This window comes from Nuphar pumila, chromosome 8 (genome assembly GCF_984573655.1).
Source record: "Nuphar pumila chromosome 8, dmNupPumi1.hap1.1, whole genome shotgun sequence".
NCBI classification, from domain to species: domain Eukaryota; kingdom Viridiplantae; phylum Streptophyta; class Magnoliopsida; order Nymphaeales; family Nymphaeaceae; genus Nuphar; species Nuphar pumila.
In genome coordinates, this window is record NC_143256.1 from 37,020,365 (window position 1) to 37,041,888 (window position 21,524).

A 21,524-nucleotide genomic window follows, 5' to 3' on the forward strand; every position below is an offset into this window, starting at 1 on the left:
TACATAGATATATACTTATATATATATATATATATATATATATATATATCTTCATGTGCTCTTATTTCCATGTATGAACATCCATATATTTTCTCATATAGTTACACCTCTATCGTTACATGACATTTAACACCTATTTTAGCATTTTGATATATATATATATATGTCTCTTCGTTGTATATATTATATATATATGTATATTTCCTTGTTTATTTTGTACTAACTCTCATTTTGCAGGAAAATCTAGAAGAGGCTGATTCCTTGGCTCCATTTCAATTTTCTTTTACTTTATGTTATGCAATGTAACAATCCAATGTAAACTTTGGAATAAGATTTACTTTTACTGCTTAGATTAGGTTGCATCTCATATAGTTTGATTTCAGTAATATCCTGATTATATGATGCATATATCTTAATTTTCCAAATTCACCGTGGATGAACACGAATGGCACGTGCACCAACTCTTAGAGAGTTGATGAACTCGGTGGAGTCCATATTTACGGCCCTAGTCGGAATATGGACCAGACCCAGATCCATCATCTCTCTACCAGTCATATTGAGCCTACACTCTTAGGCTATCTTGAAAATGCACCTCATATTTCCAATGTTTTCAACATATTGTGAATTAACTCAAATAAACCCGGAATATATTCATGGCCACAGTCAGAATATATGAAGGATTTACTTTGGTTTAATCCACATTTTTCCAATAAAATTTTCACAAATCTTTTCAAAAGTGCATTCATTCATTCACATCATCTGCATCATTTGTTTTTCTCATGATTTTCTCAAAAGATTTTCACTTCATGGAATCGATTTTCTCAAGAAACTATGATGATATTAGGAGTTGGATTTCCCAAATCAAATGTTTTCCTGTGATTTTCCTTAAAAAATTATTTCCTTAAGATTCTTTTCAAAGGAATTTCTCATTTTCTCAAGAATCCAAGTTGATTTTCAACATTTCAAAAGACAAGATTCTTAGGAATTCAACTTTCTAAATTTTGAATTTTCTTATCCAATGAATTTTTCCTATAAATTTCCTATCATTTTCCTAAGAAAATTCTCAAAATCCGAGTTTTTCCTGACAAGTGTTTTTCCGTTTCAAAAAGTTCATCTTTTCTCAAGAATTCCTTCCATTTTCCCGAGATTATCATTTCTTCATAGTTTTCCAAGTCTTTATAAATTTTCTCAAAATTTTCCTGAGATTCTCATTTTTCCAAGTCTTTCTAAGCTTTCTCAAAATTTTCCTGAGATTCTCATTTTCTAAGTCTTTATAAACTTTCTCAAGATTTTCCCGAGATTCTCATCTAAACTTTCTCAAGATTTTCTTGAAATTCTCATTTCTTCATGGTTTTCTAAGTCTTTATAAACTTTCTCAAGATTTTCTCGAGATTCTCATCTCTTCAAGATTTTTCAACTCTTTATAAACTTTCTCGAGATTTAAAACCTTCTTCGTCTGAGTTTTCCTGAGAGATTGATTTCCATTTTTTTTTCCTGAGAAATGCTTTTCAACTCTAAATGTTTTCTAAGCATACATCTTATTTTCCAATTTACATTTTCCAAAATTCTCATAGCACATGCCTGAATTCTATGTGCATTTAGGATAGAACACAATTTTGATAATTTCACTAAGTTAAGCACAATTTTGGTCCTTGGTTCGATTACCCCTGTTAAAGGCGACAGGAACGGTCGAACCTCGTACCGACAGGTCGAGCCCCATCCCATGAATTTTCCCGCGATTTTCAAAACGGAGGTGAGTATTTCAAAAACCATTTCCAAAATCCGGTCAAGTTTGAATCGCGAAAGCATTTCCCTCTCTCTTTCGCAAGGAAGGGAAGACGGGAAAAATTTTGCGATGATAACAGGTTTGGCGACCGTGATGGGACCTGTCCTTGTCTGACCTAAATTCTGCTTGACTTAGTTCAATTATCGAAATTATGTTCACAACATGTCAGCTCTTTATTTTTGATATCATGCGAACCTAGGAGTCTAGATTCTGACCTAGCTGACATTGACTACATATAGAATAGGCATGGTTTGGTAGGACCATATTGAGGAGAAATTTTCATGTTCACATAGACTTAGGTCTAAATACAACTCTCCTCAATTTAGGATCTGAATGCAAACAATGTATGCTTCTTCAAGGATTTTTCAAAAGTCTATCTCTCTAGGATTTAGAGCCATCTATTTCTTGCATGTGATCATTTTTCAAAACCCCAATTACCTATCATTACCCGGTCTTCACGTTGCTGGGCTCTCTTCCAGAACTCTAGTTCGGGACAGAGCCTCACAACTGGGCCACCTATTTGGGTTAACACCCCTCTACCACGTACCGCGGGCCACAGTCCGAAGTATATCGGTAGGCGCTTAAGGATGTTGGAAAACCTTACCTTAGAACCAGAGTTGAAATTATATGCCACGTACCTCGAATTTCGGTTCGGGTATATCGGCATAACTGGATTAGACAAAGATGATCTGAACTTAGAGTTAGGATTAGGGTCCTAGAGCTGTTTTCAAAATAATGCATCTAGAGTCAGCCTTTTAGGGAGTGCTGTATGTGCATAAATGTTTGTACAGGATGTGATTGTTCTTATATTACCTCTATTTTCCTATATTTTTCCTAAAATATTTTCAAATACCCATATTTTCATCTTTTCCTTTTATTTCCTCAAACCCTGGAAGATTTTCCCAAATATCCAATTTCTTTCAAAACTCCAGGTGATTTTTCCTTCTTCCGTTCTACTGAATCTCGAATTTCCAGCTGCATTTTTTTATCCTGTCTGCAATTTTTCAAAATCATATGTTTTCTTTCCTTGGATTTCAATCATTTTGTCTATTTGCAAAATTCTTCATCTTATTTTCCTCGTACATACCTTGATTACTACGGTGGAAATTGTTTACCCACTTGCCTTCTCCTTATTCTAAATCCGTTTGCGGATTGTTTTCCAAAAGATATCTCTTTCCTTAAAAAAATGGTGTTTTTCCTCGTGGTTGACGACCTCGCCTAGGTAACAAGGCACATTTTCCGTTGTTATTTCTCTTACAAAGAATGACAACACAATTGTCGTGATTTCAGCGGCGACTCCATCCCTAGTAATGGGATGTACTTCCAATTGTTTACCATATCGTCAATAATCATTTTTTTCCCAATCCAAAATTTCCTCAGAGTCTAATCAAGACTCCATCCTGCAGAGAGCATCCTCAACATTTGATGGTTCGAACAAGATCAGAAAAAAGAACAACAACATCTCAGTACTCGTCGGCCTCAGAAGAAGAGATGGACTCCCCGCGATCCGAGAAGAGTCAAGAGCAGCAGCAAGGGGAGGATGGCATAGACCCACAGATGTATGCCATGTTCCAGAAAATGATGACCAAAATGATGAGTGAACAGGCTGGGACCAGTGCAGAGAAGAATCCATTCAGAGAGAAGTTCCACGGGCACAAGGATAAGAAGAACTCCAAGAAGCAAATTCAGCCAGAGGAAATTTCAGATGAATCAGAATCAGAGGAAGACACCGATGAAGCATATGAGGTGCCTCCGGCATTTCAGAAACAGGGCCGAAAACAAAGGAGTCGCAAATCAAAAGATCAAGTTACAGAAGAGCTCTTGCAGACACAGTTCAAAGAAATGGCCAAAGTTGTTAAAGACCTGCAAGCTCGCGACAAGGGCAAGAAAGTTTTCACTAGCGAGGATTTTTATGATGGCTTAGAAGGAGACCAAGATCTGGAAAATCTGCCTCGCAAGTTCATCAAGTTCGATGGTTCTGGTGATCCCAAAGCCCACCTCGCCATGTTCTTCGCCGAATGCTCCAAATTCAAGAGAGACAATAGAGCCCTATTTCTCTGTTTTCCTCGTAGCCTAGAAGGCACTGCCGCCAAGTGGTACTCTGAGCATATCAATCCAATCGAGCTGCGAGAAGTCGATAAGGTGGTCAACCTATTCATTGAGCGATTTCTGTTTAATACTGAAGCGCTCCCAACATTGAGCCATCTCTGCAATCTAAGGCAAAATGAAAAAGAAAAGGCAAGGGACTTCATTCGCAGATGGAGAGAGACCTGCAACAAAATGAGGGATCCTATATCAGAAAGGCATGCTTTATCCTTGATCCTCAATAATTTTTCGCAACCTTTGAGAGGATTAATCTCTACCTCACCCTCCAAGTCTTTCGTTGAACTCATTGAACGAGCTGAATGGCTCAAAATGGGAGTAGAGAATGGAGTCTATGAAGGCCTTACCATTGCAAGAAACAGTCAAGATGCCAAAAAGAAGGCTCACTTCACTTTTGCAGCCAAATCTTTCAATAATAGCAAAGGCAACAAGAATGATCATGGCAACAGTTTGGAGAGAATCAAAAGACAAAAAGGGAAGGACATCAACAGTGATAAACCTCTTCAATCCAGCCCTCAGCATCAAAAGAAAGATCAGGAAAAATCAAAGCGTAAGGACTGGAGAACTGATCGAGAATTCACCCCTCTGGATCAGACACTCGAGAGTATACTCGAGTATATGCTTGAGAAAGACCTTGTTCGGTTGCCTAAAGTCAGTGATCCTCCAGCAATTATGGGCAGATTCAAAGAACAGTTTTGCAAATTTCATCGAGCAGTAGGGCATGATACAGAAAACTGCTTCATCCTTAAGAACATTGTTCAAGACTGCATTGACAAGAAGCTCCTCGTTGAAGATGGAAAAGAGGACTAGTCATCCTGACTAAGCTTTTTCCACAATCATTCCAGAAGATGACAATGCCAACAATTTCCCATTTTTCATCTTGCTTTTTCAAAAAGAATAATGTAATCCCATTCTCCTTCCTTGATTTTAAAGCATCAATAAAGTCATCGAATTTTTCAATAGCTTGGTGCCATCTTATTTGCTTCTTCTTCCTTTTCAAAATGTCTCTCTTGTGAGAAATGATCTTGAGAATGTCTATTAGTCAAGAAGCTTGTCAATTATCCTTTTTTATTCAAAATTTTCCTCCCTAGTCACACTGGGGCATTTTTTTGAAAATTTATCTTTACCTCAAAACATCCTGTATGCAGACAGGATAAACCAATCTCTCATTTTGCATATATATACACTCATTTGCATAAATTCTGCATTAATTTGCATTTAATCAGATTCATTTGCATTAAATTTACATCAACATTTCCCCTTCAGGTTAAGGGATAAACCTGAATCATTTTCCATAATTCTTCAATTTCGACCGCCAGGTCATCCAATTTCCATTCTTCGTTCAGGATAAGGGGATAATCCTGAAACCATTCATAAAAGTAATCCAACTCTCTATAATGATCCTCATTCTTCATTGAACTGATAGTGGTCCAAGTGAACTGATAGTCGTTCTTCATCGAACTGATAGTGTTCCCAAGTGAACTGATAGTCGTTCTTCATCGAACTGATAGTGTTCCAAGTGAACTGATAGTCGTTCTTCATTGAACTGATAGTGTTCCAAGTGAACTGATAGTCGTTCTTCATTGAACTGATAGTGTTCCAAGCGAACTGATAGTCGTTCTTCATTGAACTGATAGTGTTCCAAGCGAACTGATAGTCGTTCTTCATCGAACTGATAGTGTTCCAAGCGAACTGATAGTCGTTCTTCATTGAACTGATAGTGTTCCAAGCGAACTGATAGTCGTTCTTCATTGAACTGATAGTGTTCCAAGCGAACTGATAGTCGTTCTTCATGGAACTGATAGTATTCCAAGCGAACTGATAGTCGTTCTTCATCGAACTGATAGTGTTCCCAAGTGAACTGATAGTCGTTCTTCATCGAACTGATAGTGTTCCAAGTGAACTGATAGTCGTTCTTCATCGAACTGATAGTGTTTCAAGTGAACTGATAGTCGTTCTTCATTGAACTGATAGTGTTCCAAGCGAACTGATAGTCGTTCTTCATCGAACTGATAGTGTTCCAAGCGAACTAATAGTCGTTCTTCATTGAACTGATAGTGTTCCAAGCAAACTGATAGTCGTTCTTCATTGAACGAATAGTTTTCCAAGCAAACTGATAGTCGTTCTTCATTGAACTGATAGTGTTCCAAATTAACCGATGGTCGTTCTTCATTAAAATGATATTATTCCCAGCGATGGTCGTTCTGAATTAAACCGATATTGTTCTCAATGAACTGATGGTCGTTCTCAATTGAACTGATATTGTTCCCAGTGAACTGATAGTCACCTCCTTTGGGGAAAGGAGAGGATAATTTTCGTCACGGATGTGTTGAGCCAGATTGCAAATACTCACTTTCAATAGGGATTTCAAGAAAATTTTGTCAATCAATTAATTGTTGATTTCAGAATATTTATTGCATAAATCTTTATTTCAGTTTACCTTCAGCATTACTTCCAAAAGAGTGAAGCTTTTGCGAAAAGAGATTCAAACTTCAAATTCTTTCTATTGGCCAACCAAAAGGATGAAGGATAAGTCCTCGATATGGCCAGCAAAGAAGATTCAGTGTTATTGCAAAGCCATAAATGATTGATATTGATCGCAGTCAATGGCACATCTTTAAAGACTATTCTTGAAAAGACGAGGCAGTGAAAATATTCTGAGCGCTAGAAAAAGAGAGTATTCATCAAAACCTTGTCTCCTCATAATCACCTAAGCTGCAATTAAGTATCCGCAAAAGGGATCTCTCACTTGTCGTCAAGATGAAGGCGAATTAAGCAAGTAGACCCCCGGGGCCAAAGAAGATTCGAAACATCTCCAAGATGACGGAGTTTGTGACGGGTCCTTCCAGGGAAAATCCAAAGCACTATCGAGATGAAGGCAGATGCGAGGAACCTCTCGACAATCCCTAAAAGATATTTAATTTTAGCTATCATCCAAAAAATCTCTGACCCATGAGCCAATATCGTCAAAGAAGGATCGAAACATCTCCAAGATGAAGGAGTTTGTGACGTACCCTTCCCAAAAGAGAGCAAGAAAGGAAAAAGAAAGAGAGAAAAAGTCAGAACATGTCCAAAATGAAGGAGAATGTAGCAAAAACCCAAGACAGCCAAAAGAGTGCAGAAAGATTATCATGAGAGAAACTCCCAGGATATCAAACTGCCAAAATTTGCCAAGAATTTCTTTAAATTTGTGCAATTCTATTATCAATATTCTTTCATCAATTGCTTTCATAATATCAAATTCTCTTTCTTGTTCATATCAAGGAAATTGATAACCTCCTTGAAGAAGGTCAATCGCAAGCAATTTGGATGTTAAATCTTGATTCTACGAAGTGAATCTCGTTTGGAGGTAATGCTTCAGGTAGAAAAGAAGGAATATCTTTGCAACAATGTGCATCATTTTCAATTACTTTGAATCAACAAAATTTTCAACATTTTGACAATATTTTCTAGCTATCTTGACGTTAAGTGAGAGCTTGATGTCCATATTGATGCATCTTGACCCCTTCGAGAGAGTTTCCTTTGTCGTCTTTCACGTTGTTGAAAGATTAACCTTATCTCTGAAAGGATAGCCTTTTGTCATCTTTCACGTTGTCGAAAGACTCGCCTTATTTCCTTTGGATTACCTTTGTCATCTTTCGCGTTGTCGAAAGAATCGCCTTGTTCCTTTGAATTGCCTTATTCATCTTTTGCGTTATCAAAAGAGTTGCCTTATTCTTCTCTGAAAGAGTTTGCCTTGTCTGTCTTTTGCATTGCCGAAAGAGTTACCTTATTCTTCATTGAAAAATTGCCTTATTCATCTTTTGCATTGTCAAAAGAGTTGCCTTACTCTTCTCTGAAAGAGTTTGCCTTGTCTGTCTTTCGCGTTGCCGAAAGAGTTACCTTATTCTCGTCAAAAGATTACCATATCCATCTTTCGCGTTGTCGAAAGAGTCGTCTTACTCCTTACCTTATTCATATTTCACAATGATGAAAAATTCACCAGATCGTCTTGATCATTTTCCAAAATTGCCTCTTACAATTTCATTTCCATCGCCTCGAAAAAGTTGTCTTATTCACCTTCCAATATTCCATTTTCCACTCGATCAGGATAAGGGTATAAACCTGAGCCTCATTCAAAGAGGTATTCCATTTTCCACCCGATCAGGATAAGGGTATAAACCTGAGCCTCATTCAAAGAGGTATTCCATTTTCCGCCCGATCAGGTTAAGGGAACAAACCTGAGTCTCATTTCGATGAGATATTCCATTCCCCAATCAGGTCAAGGGTTAAAACCTGAGCTTCGTTTCATATGAGGTATTTCTGTCCCATCCAGGTCAAGGGCATAAACCTGAATTTCACTCTCACAGAGTGAGTCTTTACTCTTCATTTCTCCATTTCATATCTACCATATTCCTCAGGCTAATTTCTTCATACCCGGTCAGATACTTCTAACTGGGGCATTTTTAGATAGCCCAAATTTGGTGTGTTTTCTTTGCCACTAAGCTCGGCCATAAGCCGGCTTAGTAGCAAAGAGGGGCATCTGTAAACACCCCAAATTTTCACTCACCTCCCTGACATTGCCCTCAATCGGCACATTTCAGTTCTCCGGAAGCAATGAAGGGCAAAATGGTCATCTTCTGAGATTAAACCTTGCAGAAAGTCCAAAATTTCATTCTTTAGCCTCAAAATTTCCATATTTAGGTTCAGAGACATCTTCAAATTGCAAAATTTCAAAATCATCTTTCTGGACAAAAAGTTAGAATTTCCAAGTTCAAGCTCAGAGTGACATTTCATAGAACATGTTTGTGCATAGCATTGCATCATTTCACTGCATAGCATGTCATTTTGAGATCCAGAACTCCTGATTTTCAAAATAGTCTATCCAGATTTGATTTTTCAAACTTTTTCAAATTGATTTTTAAAAACCCTGGGTATTCAAAATTACCAAATTTTCCCATGTTACCCTCAGGACTTTGAATTACAAAAATTTTCCTCAAGAAAACAATCTGGATATTTGGATATTGATTTTAAAGATTTTATCTCAAAACTTTTTGCAAAAGATTTTAAATCTCCTTACAAAATTTTTACATTTACTTTATCCATATTTTGCTCTGAAAAACCAATTTTTCCAAATTCTTGAAAACAAATAATGTTTTATTTCGTATCTTCAAATAAATGGAGCGAGACCCGCCTTTGAACTAGCATCATACTCAGACTCTCAGGTAAGTATCTTATTCTCAAGCGGGACCCACCCGGAGTTCATACCAATTCGCAAATTTTTCTTCATTTCTCAATGTTTATTTATTTATTCAGTTATGTATTTATTTATTTTTTTAGCTAGTGGGCCCACACACATGTGGCACCCCAATTGAAAATAAAAGATTTTACAAAACAAAATAAAGCTTTATTTTCAAAAAGGATTTTAAAAGTGGATTGAGGTGGCATTTCCATAAAAGTCTCTCATTTATTTCATTTTTATTTATTTGTTTTAATAAAAAAAAAAATTTAAGAAGGAGGCAGCCTTAAATGGCACAGCCGAATTTCACTAAAGAAAAAATTTAATTTTGCCTAAAACTTAGGGAAATGAAATCAAATTTTTGAAAAAAAGGGAATGCGCCCCTCTTGAAACGGCTATTTCAAAAAAAATTCAAAAATGAGGTAACGGAACCTCATGAATAGGGGCTGCGTTTTCTTTTTGAAAGGAGATTCAAAATTCTTTAAGAAAGGGGGAGGTAGCCGATTGAAAAGGGGAGGAGAGCTTGATTTGGGGAGTTTTCTCTTTCTTATTGCAGGAATTTCTGGATTTCTCGGTGATGGAGGGTGCCCCATTGAAGATTTTGTCTTGAACATCCGGATGGAAGAGTTCCAGAAGTCGCAAGACATTGCCCCTTTCCTTCATACTATACCCATTTCAGCCCAGCCAACTGCCGGACCTCCATCGCCCAACGTTTTCATCTACTTCAACCCCCAACCAGGAGGAGATCCGATCTTTCTTCAGCCACATCTGCAAATCTTCCACTACCAGCATCAGCCTGCTTCAGCCTTCAGCCCCACCAGGAAAAGATAATCACGGTCATTCACTGCCTTCTTCAGTCCCCGCCCCACAAAGAGGTCAGCCACCTCCAGCCATCTACATTACCTTCAGCCAATCAGTAGAAGACCCAGCAGACTGCCGCCCCTTCTACAACCCAGCAGCAAACTACACGGTGTAGGTGATCCAGCAGGCTGCCGTCCATTTTCTTCAGCCCATCTTCTTCAACATTCCACCTCCAACGTTTGCCATCTCCCTACTCTCAGCCCAGCAGCAAAAGAAAGATAGCAGGCTGCCCATTTCTTTCATCCCACCCACAGGTACTCTTTCTTTTCCTTCAGCTCAATAGAAGAGGATCGACCTCTCTATCGCTGGTTGTAGGTTGATTGTTGCAAGGGAACTATAAAGTAACCATAAGGGAGGATTTTGAAATAGATAGCTGGTAGGAGGTCATAATCAGGCCAAAAAGATGAGACGGTTGATCTCTTTCACAAACCAAGTTTCTTATCTCAATAGCCTACAATTCGTTGCCTGCAGTTCATTTTGTATACCATGTTTTCCATCTTCAGACTTAGTGTTTTTTTTCAATCATTAGAAATCAATCCTTGTTTGTTTGTTTTGATCATCAACTCCTGTACGAGCTCATCATATCTCCTGCGTTTCTGTTTTGTGTTACAATTTTTTTATTTCAATCATTGATCTGGCATTTTGTTTTTATTCTCTACAATTTCAGCTTATTTCTTTCATTTCCCAATTTTCCTGTTTTACATCCTTTGGATTCTCTTATTAGTTTCCTGTATGTTGTTTTACAGCATAGTATGCCCCAAGTTTTTTTTTTTTTTTTATATCCATCGTTGTTCATTGTATTTACCCTATTCTACATCCTTTTGATTCTCTTATTAATTTCCTGAGTGTTGTTTTACAGCATAGTATGTCCCAAGTTTTTATATTATCTCCTGTCGTTCATTGTACTTCCCATTTGTTTCCATTTTAGCATGATTTATATTTCTTTTCATGTTATGCTTTTAAGTTATTCATTACTGCCATTCCCTGTTCTCATTGATGGTATAAATCTTACTTCCTATATCTTCCAAACCAGTTCTTTAATTTGTCTATCCTAACTTCTCAAAATGTTATTTTATCACTTTCATATAGAATCATCATAAGATATATTAGTCGTTTTGGATGTTGTTATAGGTGCGATCCATTCCTGTACCATATATCCAAAGGTAGCTTCTTTAGTCATTTACAACATAACTATCTTAAAATTTGTTGCCAAAGGGTTACATTTGCACAGCAGCACTTACGTTTCACCATAACTCATCCATTTTCTGCAGAAGTGCAGTCTTGATAAACAGCCACCTTCACGAACGGATACATCCATATCCGTTCATGATCTCTATATCCTCTTTTGCACGCTTCATCATTGATATATAGGGAAGCTCCATACCCGATTTTGTTGCGGAATATGTTGTAATTTGAGAAATATGGCTGTGTAAAATCCCTTACAGAAACTGTATATACATATATTTTCTGGTTTTACCCATTATGTGGAATTTTCATTAAACATATATGTCTTCTTATTATATGTATATATGTATCTATATATATGTATATCTATTGTATATCTACCTATATGTATACGTGTATATGTATATATGGATATATATATGTATATATATGTATATATATACTTATATATATATATCCCTTCATGAGTATTTGCTATTACATGTATTTTTCTTTTCTCTTACTCTTATAAATACTTTATCATTTGATTTATGAGCTTGATATTCAAATTCCTGTTTTATGAAGTTATGTTGGAACACCACCATTTGATTTATGAGATTTTGTTTAGCTTGCTGTTAAAATCCCTGTTTTATGAAGTTATGGCTGGAACATCACCCTTGATTTTATGAGATTTTGCTTAGCTTAGTGCTAAATTCTTGTTTGCTACATCACCCCATTTGCAGCACCAATTATATATATTATTTCATCATTTTCCACAACATTTTCACCTATTCACCAAGTTTTTCATATCCTTTTCATGATATCCTTGAAATAGCGCATGATGCTTCCACAACCTATTTCCTGCACATATTTATTTTCTGCTGCAAGTGTGCAGTCTTGATATTTGGCCATATTCATGAACGGATATCTCTATATCCAATCGTGATCTTCCAACCATCTTTGGCGTGCTTCATTATGGATATATAGGGAGGCTCCATACCCATTTTTACTGAAAATTGCATTATCATTTGAGAAGTATGGTCGTATGAAATCACCTACAGAAACTGTATATAGCTGTAATTTCTGGTTTTACCTATTATACATAATTTCCATTAGTATGTACATATTTTCTCATTATATGTATATATATATCTATATATATATATGTATATCTATATATATTTATCTATATGTATGCGTATATATGTATATATATATGTATATATATATGTATATATATATATATATACATAGATATATACTTATATATATATATATATATATATATATATATCTTCATGTGCTCTTATTTCCATGTATGAACATCCATATATTTTCTCATATAGTTACACCTCCATCGTTACATGACATTTAGCACCTATTTTAGCATTTTGATATATGTATATGTCTCTTCGTTGTATATATTATATATATATGTCCATTTCCTTGTTTATTTTGTACTAACTCTCATTTTGCAGGAAAATCTAGAAGAGGCTGATTCCTTGGCTCCATTTCAATTTTCTTTTACTTTATGTTATGCAATATAACAATCCAATGTAAACTTTGGAATAAGATTTACTTTTACTGCTTAGATTAGATTGCATCTCATATAGTTTGATTTCAGTAATATCCTGATTATATGATGCATATATCTCAATTTTCCAAATTCACCGTGGATGAACACGAATGGCACGTGCACCAACTCTTAGAGAGTTGATGAACTCGGTCGAGTCCATATTTACAGCCCTAGTCGGAATATGGACGAGACCCAGATCCATCATCTCTCTACCAGTCACATTGAGCCTACACTCTTAGGCTATCTTGAAAATGCACCTCATATTTCCAATGTTTTCAACATATTGTGAATTAACTCAAATAAACCCGGAATATATTCATGGCCACAGTCAGAATATATGAAGGATTTACTTTGGTTTAATCCACATTTTTCCAATAAAATTTTCACAAATCTTTTCAAAAGTGCATTCATTCATTCACATCATCTGCATCATTTGTTTTTCTCATGATTTTCTCAAAAGATTTTCACTTCATGGAATCGATTTTCTCAAGAAACTATGATGATATTCGGAGTTGGATTTCCCAAATCAAATGTTTTCCTGTGATTTTCCTTAAAAAGTTATTTCCTTAAGATTCTTTTCAAAGGAATTTCTCATTTTCTCAAGAATCCAAGTTGATTTTCAACATTTCAAAAGACAAGATTCTCAGGAATTCAACTTTCTAAATTTTGAATTTCCTTATCCAATGAATTTTGCCTATAAATTTCCTATCATTTTCCTAAGAAAATTCTCAAAATCCGAGTTTTTCCTGACAAGTGTTTTTCCGTTTCAAAAAGTTCATCTTTTCTCAAGAATTCCTTCCATTTTCCCGAGATTATCATTTCTTCATAGTTTTCCAAGTCTTTATAAATTTTCTCAAAATTTTCCTGAGATTCTCATTTTACCAAGTCTTTCTAAGCTTTCTCAAAATTTTCCTGAGATTCTCATTTTCTAAGTCTTTATAAACTTTCTCAAGATTTTCCCGAGATTCTCATCTAAACTTTCTCAAGATTTTCTTGAAATTCTCATTTCTTCATGGTTTTCTAAGTCTTTATAAACTTTCTCAAGATTTTCTCAAGATTCTCATCTCTTCAAGATTTTCCAACTCTTTATAAACTTTCTCGTGATTTAAAACCTTCTTCGTCTGAGTTTTCCTGAGAGATTGATTTCCATTTTTTTTTCCTGAGAAATTATTTTCAACTCTAAATGTTTTCTAAGCATACATCATATTTTCTAATTTACATTTTCCAAAATTCTCATAGCACATGCCTAAATTCTATGTGCATTTAGGATAGAACACAATTTCGATAATTTCACTAAGTTAAGCACAATTTTGGTCCTTGGTTCAATTACCCCTGTTAAAGGCGGCAGGAATGGTCGAACCTCGTACCGACAGGTCGAGCCCCATCCCATGGATTTTCCCGCGATTTTCAAAACGGAGGCGAGTATTTCAAAAACCATTTCCAAAATCCGGTCAAGTTTGAATCGCGAAAGCATTTCCCTCTCTCTTTCGCAAGGAAGGGAAGACGGGAAAAATTTTGCGACGATAACAGTTTCCAAAGTTCGCTCCAGGATTCAAATCAAAATCTTATTGGTGGCCTCTGCTTGGCCATTTCCTTGAGGATAATAAGGAGCGGAGAAATGAGGATGAATTTTGAACTTCAAACAGAAAGTCCTCATTCTCTCATTCTTAAAATGACTGCCATTATCTGACATAATATCATGTGGTATGCCGAAACGACATAGGATATTCTTATGGATGAATGAGACCACATGTCGACCTTCTACTGTGCGTAGAGTGACTGCTTCTACCCATTTAGTAAAATATTTTGTTGCAGCAAGAAAATATTTATGGCCATTTGAAGCAGAAGGAGTAATGGGGCCAACAACATCAAAAGCCCACATAGAAAATGGCCATGGAGAGACGACAGATTGCAAATATGTCGCTGACGCATGAATGGAAGGTGCATGCATCTGGCATTGAACGCACTTCTTCACAAAACGATAACAATCTTGTTGCATAGTTCTCCAGTAATAGCCTGCTCGGATGATTTGTTTGACAAGAGTTTGGTAGCCAACATGACCACCGCAGATACCTTCATGTGCTTCTTGCACAACTTCTTTGGCTTCTTCTTCGTCCAAACATCTGGAATATTCAGAGCTGAATCCCCGACGATAAAGGACGTCAGCAAGAATAAAATATCGAGCAGACATGCGCTGAATTGCTCGCCGCTCTTTCTTTGAGAGTTCTGGAGGAAATTCACCAGTTTCAATGAAATTCTTGATGTCATGATACCAAGGCTTCTTCTTTTGCTCAGCCTGGTTTATCTGCTCTACTAGGACGAAAGCAGGTTAATCAAGTCTGCCAATTTCAAAGGAGCAACAAGATTCTTCGTTCTTGAAAGACATGATGGATCCCAGATTGGCTAACTGTCTGCAATTTGATTGAAGTCTCTCTTGACATGGAAAAGTTGGAATTCTTCGAAATTGCTAACAAGAGCTGAGACGATCTTCTGATAAGTAAGTAACTTCTGATCCTTCACTTTCCATTCAGCTAAGACTTGATTGACGACGAACAAAGAGTCGCCATAAGCATGCACTCTTTTGACATTGAAGTCGTGTAGAATTTTCAGACCTTGTATCAAAGCTTCATACTCGGCCATATTATGAGTGCACTGAAAATCTAATTTGAGAGAAAAGGGGATCATCTCCTTCTCAGGTGTGATCAACAGAATCCCGATTCCTATTCCTGCCATATTCTTGGAACCGTCAAAGAATAAATTCCAAATTGGGGATTGTTGAATATTGCAGATCCGCTCATCGGGGAAATCATCCTCGACTTTAACATCCTCTGCTAGAGGAAAATCTGCTAATTGATCTGCAATTGCTTGGCCCTTGATAGATTGCTGAGAGACATATTCCAAATCGTATTGCATCAATAGAACCTGCCATTTGGCAATCCGTCAAGTGAGGAAGGGTTGCTCTAGAATATACTTGAGAGGATTTAATTTAGATAGGATCTTGACTTCAGATGTCAACAGATAGTGTCTCAATTTCTGACACATCCAAACCAGAGCTAGACATGTCTTCTCTATCTGAGAGTATTTCTTCTCATAATCAATGAAGGTTTTGCTCACATAGTAAATGGCATGCTCTATCAGACTGCCTTCTTCGTATTGCGCCAAGAATCCGCCACAAGCAACTTGATTAACTGAAATGTATAGTAGTAGGGGTTTCTTCAATTCTGGCGGCTTTAAAACAGGAGGATTGAGCAAATATTTCTTGATGCGTTCGAACGATTGCTAACACTCTGGTTCCCATTCGAATTTCACTCCTTTTCTGAGCAAATGATTGAAAGGCTCACATCTCATGGCCAAATTGGATATGAATCGCCGAATTGATTGCATACGTCCCTGAAGGCTACGCAATTCTTTCAGATTAGTCGGGGGAGACATGTCAATGATAGCTTTGGCCTTAGCGGCATCAACTTTTATCCCCTTTTTACTGACTAGAAAGCCTAACAATTTGCCAGATTCGACTCCAAAAATACATTTTTGTGGATTGAGTCTTAGCTTGTAAAGAATGAGCCGCTTGAAAACTTGATTGAGAGCTTCGATGTGATCTTCCTCTTCTTTGGACTTTATTAGAATATCATCGACATAGGCATCCATGATTTTGTGCATCTGATCATGAAAAATGACGGCCATAGCACGCTGATAAGTGGCTCCAGCATTCTTAAGCCCAAATGGCATGACTGTATAACAAAAAGTGCCCCAAGGAGTAGTGAAAGATGTCTTTGACTGATCACGAGCGGCCAACTTGATCTGATTATATCCGGAATATTCATCCATAAAAGAGAACATAGCATGACCTGCTGTGCTATCAATCAAAAGATCAATATTAGGAAGTGGATAATCATCCTTAGGAGTCGCTTTATTGAGATCTCTGAAGTCGATGCAAATTCGAACTTTACCATTTTCTTGGGAACAACAACAATATTTGCTAGCCAATCTGGATAGTCAATGGTTCGAATGAACCCTGCTTTGAGTAGGTCTTCTAGACCTTCCTTAACTTGTTGTTCCACTCGAGGATCCATCTTTCTCAGTTTCTGCTTAACCGGCTTGACATTTGGTTTTAGGATGAGACGATGCTCAACCAATTTGGTATCTAGACCTGGCATGTCCTCATACGTCCACGCGAACACTTCTTCATGTTGCTTGAGAAAACGGGTGAGCCTTTCTTTCTCTTCCGGGCTCAAACTGCTGCCAATCTTGAGAATTTTAGAATCGTCTTCTGATCCAATATTGATATCCTCAGTCGAATCCTGAACTAAGGATGATGGCTCATCTTGTTTCTGAATTGCTGCAAATTTTGGTAATTCTTGAAGAGCTGAATCAAATTTTGCAGGTTCTTCTGACTGCTTTGTAATCTGACTACATTCTGCTCTTATTTTAACCTGATGAATCACTGTTGGCTTTGAAAAGGCCTCTGGATTAAGAACGAGCTTCTTGATAGATCGGGAAGACATTCTGAAAATTGGAGAATAAATCGATTCAGGAAAATCGCCTATCATAAAACAAATTACTTTTGTTAAAAAAATAATTTGAAAGATAAAAGAGCAAAATAATGACGAATTTTCAAAGATTTGATAATGAGAAGTAAAGAGACAAATGGCATCCAGATAGACAAAGAAAATTTGCAACTTATTGAAAGATTGAATTGAGGACAATGATTGAAATGAAACGGGATATCATCCTAAATGTGAAAACAAAAGAATAGAAATGAAAGACAAGCAGATGCCCTTAGTGCGTCCCTTTGATAAAGATAGTGCCCTTCTGAGATCTTCTGCCACTAAAGCCCAATCCGGTCCTCTGAGGATAGTGCTGAGGAATTACTGGCTCGAGACGACCATTCCCATTTTTTCCCAGGCCTTGAAAAGGCTGATAACCATGCTTTACTAACAGATCAAATCCCTTTTTGGCCTTCATAAATTGGGAGAACAGTAGATGATCTTTGAATGTACTATAGTCAATTCATCCTCCAATCTTGAAAAACTGTGGGCCTCTCCATCGAGTCATGGCCACTGTATGTGCTGGCTGTTCAGCTGTCTGCAGTATTCTCGAATTTTCTTCAAAGCTGACCTCATCAATGCCCCTAATGCTAGGGATATCAGTAGTGAAAGTGGGCCTAGGAACCATGGGTTTTGCAAGCCTCTTCTCTGGATCCTCGCCCAACACTGTTGTGATCATTCCACCTTTTGACCACTTGACACACTGATGCAGAGTAGACGGCACCGCGTTCGTGTTGTGAATCCACGGTCGTCCCAACAACAGATTATACGTTGGGGGTACATTGACCACATGAAAGAGGACAGAGTGGACCGAGTAGTCAATGAAAATTTCCAAGAAAATTTTCCCTTTAGCTGTCTGGCCATGATTATCAAACCCGTAGATGGTGATCGGGTCCGGGATATATTCCTCTTCTTTGATGTCCAAAGCTTTGGCTGTCATTTCTGGGCATATATTGAGGCTGCTGCCTCCATCTATCACCACATGAGGAACAGTCATTCCTCTGGTTCGAAGCACAACATACAAAGCGTTGTTGTGAAACACATGCGGCTTGGAAAGATCTTCATCTGAGAAAGTGATTGGAGCATTTGTCATGGCCTGATTGACTATCTGGGCCATGTCTTCAGGAGTTATGCTCGGTTTCACTTTGATTTTCCGCAACAGATCATTCAACACCTGCTGGTGTTTGGTGGAGGCTTGAGCTAAGTCCAAAATTGAGACATTGGATAATGCAGTTATCGGCTGTGGTGTGGATGTCTCATTTTTCTCCAAGGCGGGCTTAATAAAGTGTTTGGGGAGCCATGGCATTCTTTTAGCCACCTCAGGAGATACCCCAGCGGATTTGTCAGATACTTTCATTTTTCCAAAGGCTGCAATGAGGTCCATCTTCTGAGCTTTGGACTGAGCCTGCTGCAGCACAAAGACCTGATGTTGGACATGTATATCCTTTTTAGAGCATGGCTTGATATGCTCCTGTGGCTGAAAAGGCTGTTCAGAAATGACCATTGTAGAATGATGGGGAAAGGGTTTCTTCAGAATATCCATATTTTCATCTTCGACACCCTCTACCAGAAGATTCTTATCGATGAGATCCTGAACAATATTCTTGAGAACGAAGCAGTTCTCAGTATTATGTCCCACTATTCTGTGAAATTTACAGAACTAATCTTTGAATTTTCCCATGGGAACAGGGGGATCGGCCAGCCTAGGCAGTTTGACCATCTCCTTGGTCAACATATACTCGAGCACAGTCTCGAGGGATTGGTCTAGTGGAGTGAATTTCTTGTCATAACTCCACCCTTCATGCTTTACTTTTTCTCGGGGCTTCGGTCCCTGTTCTAATTGAAGTGGCTTATTGTATTGAGGCACTGACTTGCCTTTCTGATCGTTCTTGTTGAAACTTCCTGCCCCATAACAGAAATCTTTGTTATGCCCCTTACAGTGGTTCCAATTATTATTTCTGACAGAATGAGTGAAGTGAGTCTTCTTCTTCTGCTCATTCTGGCCGTTGTTCTTGGTGAAAGTAAAGCCTTCGTAGAAACCAGTTTCCATGCTCAACTCGAGCCATTCGGCTCGCTCTGTCAGTTCAATGAATGTCCTTGATGGTGCAGTAGAGATGAGGCCTCTCAGAGGCTGTGAGAAGTTGCTTAGAATTAAGGATAGAGCATGCCCCTCTGATATGGGGTCTCTCATTTTGTTGCAAGCTGACCTCCAGCGGTGAATGAAATCTCTTGCCTTTTCGTTTTCTCTCTGTTTGAGGCCACAGAGATGACTGAGGGTGGGAAGTGCCTCAGCATTGAAGAGGAATCGCTCGATGAACATGTTCACCACTTTATCAAATTCTTTCAATTCAATTGGATTTACATGCTCCGAGTACCATTTAGTTGCGGTTCCCTCCAGACTGCGAGGGAAACATAGAAAAAGTGCCTGGTTGTCTCGTTTGAATCTGGAGCATTCAGCGAAGAACATGGCGAGATGAGCTTTGGGATCGCCAGAACCATCGAATTTGATAAACTTTCTGGGGAGATTCTCGAGATTGTCGTCCCCATCCAAACCATCATAGAAGTCTTCGCTGGTGAAGACTTTCTTGCCCTTGTCACGGGCCTGCAGGTCTCGAAGCATTCTGACCACATCTTTGAACTGCGGCTGGTCATAGTCATTGACAGACTGCTCTTTGAATTTGTGGGCTGACCCCTGCCCCTGAGTAGATTTGCGGAATGCCTGATGGGTCTCAAACTCTTCATTTGTGCCTTCTGTTGATCCTTCTTCATCAGTTGTATCAACATGTGGGACATGTTTCTTAGACATTTTCACCTGCTTCTTGACTGCATGACCCTTAGCCTTTGGCTTGACTTGGGTCTTCTTTATACTAGCTTCCGCTTGCTCTGCCAACATTTTGGTCATCATCTTCTTAAACATGGCATACATTTGAGGATCAATGTCATCCTCAACCTGTTGCCCCTAATTTTTGCCTGAGCGCGGGGAATCCATTTCTTCGTCTGAAGCTGTCGAATATGCGATTCCCTCGACTGGTGCAGTCTTCTTCCCTGACCTTGTTTGAACCATTGACTGTCACGAATACTCTCTGCAAGGCAAAATCGATGGTTAGGCTTTTGAGAGAGATTTTGATTGGAAGAAAATATTCGCTGAGAATTTTGGTAGACAATTTGAAAGAATATCCCATTACTAGGGATTGAGTCGTCGCTGGGATTACGACAATTGCGTTGTCATTCCTTTGCAAAGAAAATAAACAACTGAAAATTAAGCCTTGTTACCTAGGCGAGGTCGTCAAACCAAGAATTGAAGAATTTGCAAGATTTTTATTTATTGAAAGAAAACATGATTGCATCAATAATAAACTTGAGAAAGAGGGGGCGGACAGACAATTTGCCACCACTCTTTATAACTAACAGAGACACGAGGACCGGGAAAAAGCGGAAGAGTAACAAAAGAGTCCCAGCCATATCTGGCAGAATGGTATGCTCCGGACCACTGTGCTGATATAAGGTCGAACTCTGGCACGACTCCTGATAGCAGCCGCATCTCTATGTGCTTCTGTCTCTGAGAAAACTGTCGAACACACCGCTCCGGATGATAGTAAGCACAGAAGAATGAACCAAGCAACTTGAATCTCTTGCCATATGTATAGGTGTATCTGGGAGGCGATAATTCTCGATCAAAATAGTCTCACACCACTTCTTCTTCCTGCAGATAGTCGATCAGGAATCGGTACCGCGCAACTGGAAGGAGCTCCTTGCCGTTGTATCTGAATGAACTAGCTCTGGTCGGTACATGCTGAAGGAACCAAGATTGAAGAGCATAAGTACATCCCTCGACTAAGATGGACTCTCCAAGTGTGAAGCGGGTCAGTCCTCTGTATAGAAAAGCAAGCGCGGCCATGGCTATCGAGAGACGACTGGTCTGTCGACTTCCCCATCTTCTCAAAAGTTGAACTATTCTGACATCCACATAATTCTGTCCATCTGGAAAGAAAGCAAGTCCCACAGTACACAAAACCATCGCATGCTGAATTCTCTCTCGAGCTGTCCTGGACAACGAGCTGACTTCTGCGAATTCTCCATACTGTCGGTAGATCTCGATCAGACTCACGTATTCATTCCCATTTTCTTCAATCAGTGGCCAAGACTTGCGCCCTGTCATGCGAGTTACGACATCTTTGGGGTCCAGACCCTTGACATTGATCAGAAACTGCTGCTCTAACGGATCTCCAGGCTGACCGGCTGGCTCAGGCAGTCCCATAATCTCTGAAA